This window comes from Mandrillus leucophaeus, unplaced genomic scaffold, assembly GCF_000951045.1.
Source record: "Mandrillus leucophaeus isolate KB7577 unplaced genomic scaffold, Mleu.le_1.0 Scaffold114, whole genome shotgun sequence".
Classification (NCBI taxonomy): Eukaryota; Metazoa; Chordata; class Mammalia; order Primates; family Cercopithecidae; genus Mandrillus; species Mandrillus leucophaeus.
The window spans coordinates 2,205,791-2,207,495 of NW_012099654.1; the positions used below are offsets into that span (position 1 = coordinate 2,205,791).

Below are 1,705 nucleotides of genomic sequence, written 5' to 3' on the forward strand. Positions count from 1 at the left end.
TTTTTTTTTCTTTTTTAATAGAGGTGAGGTCTCACTATGTTGCCCAGGCTGGTGTTGAACTCCTGGGCTCAAACAATGCTCCTGCTTCAACTTCCCAAAGTGCTGAAATTAGAGGCACACCATACCTGGCAGTTTGATTCTTTTGAAATCAATTTTGATTGATTTGCAGTTGTCCATGGTTTCTAGTGACACTCTAAGTTTCTTGGCTTTTTATTCAGCTGTGAAGGCAGTGTAATGGAAAGAACATTGAGTTAGTCTGGGGTGTTTTCCAAGACCAACAACCAATTCTCTGTGAACATCACATGAATATCCTAAAATTCAATTCAATTCTGACAATAACTACTGTCAACTGAGGATGACGAGGCCCATACTTGTGGAAAAGAGAGTTTTCTTTCTCATAAAGCGTTGCAGCCTGCAGAGTGACAGGCTGGGAAGTGTAGGTGCTGGCAGGAAGCCAGAAACAGATGCTTCAAGGCAGTGGCAAAGGGCACAGGAATTTATACTGAGAAGGTTGGCTGAATATACGTATTCAATAAGCTATAGCAGGAGTTGTGAATATTTATGAAAGGAGAAACATGAGCTTCATGCCCCTTTGTGGGTTCCATGTACAAAAACGGTGGTGATAGCATGATCTGAGGGTAGAGTTTTTGGCCCTCTGACCTCAAAAGATGAAGCAGAGGGCACAGAAACCCCTACTGCACATTCTTTGTAGACTGGCCAGAGCCACTCCATGGTCAGTGGCCTCTTATCATGGTAGCCTCACATGGTTGGTTGATACGAGAGCCTTTTGAAAAGGCTGGTTTCTGGTAAACCCTTATGAAAGAAAGCCTTATCATGCTTAGCTAGGGAGAGGGTATAATGAGGTGTGTCCAATCTCCTATCCCACCATGACAGAGAACTCAGTTTTCAAGGTTACTATGGGGTCTCTTTAACCAAGAGAGGGTCTGTTTAGTCCATTGGGCAGTTTAGGATTTTATTGTTATTTTTCGCTGCCCAAAGCTATTACTAGCATAGACACCACAGGTTAAGGACTCAGTCCCACAAGGCTCCTCCCACTTCACATATCAATTACAAGTCTCAGGTTCTGGCACTTCTGGCTGTCCTTGCTACAAATCAAGTTACAATAACCGCCCCCCCCATTCGATAATTTGAAATAATGGCTCACAGAACTCAGGGAAATACCTTACTTATGTTTATCAGTTTATTATAAAGGCTGCAACTCAGGAAGACAAATGGAAGAGATGCACAGGGCGAGGTGTGGGGATCAGAGAAAGCTTCTATGCCCTCTCCAGACACACCACCCTCCTAGCGCCTCAGTGTATTCACCAACCCAGAAGAGCATCAAATCTCATTGCTCAAGAGTTGTTTGTTTTTTCCTTGAGACGGAGTCTCACTCTGTCGCCCAGGCTGGACTGCAGTGGCACGATCTTGGTTTACTGCAACCGCCACCTCCCGGGTTCAAGCGATTCTCCTGCCTCAGTTTCCTGAGTAGCTGGGATTACAGGCATGCACCACCACGCCCAGCTAATTTTTGTATTATTATTATTTTTTTTTAGAAAGAGTTTTGCTCTTTTTGCTTAGGCTGGAGTGCAATGGCACCATCTTGTCTCGCTGCAAACTCCACCTCCTGGGTTCAAGAGATTCTCCCTGCCTCAGCCTCCCTAGTAGCTGGGAGCTGGGATTACAGGCGCCTGCTACCATGCCC

At 45.2% G+C, this 1,705-nt stretch overlaps 1 pseudogene across 1 annotated transcript in view; it reads right to left on the bottom strand.

Moving 5' to 3' along the window:
- Window positions 1-177, bottom strand: part of LOC105551627 — a 13,004-nt pseudogene extending 12,827 nt beyond the window's left edge. The window contains exon 1 of the transcript XR_001007885.1: window positions 126-177. The product of XR_001007885.1 is annotated as a U1 small nuclear ribonucleoprotein C pseudogene (transcript). The remainder of the gene's footprint in view (window positions 1-125) is intronic.
- Between the last annotated feature and the right edge of the window lie 1,528 nt (window positions 178-1,705).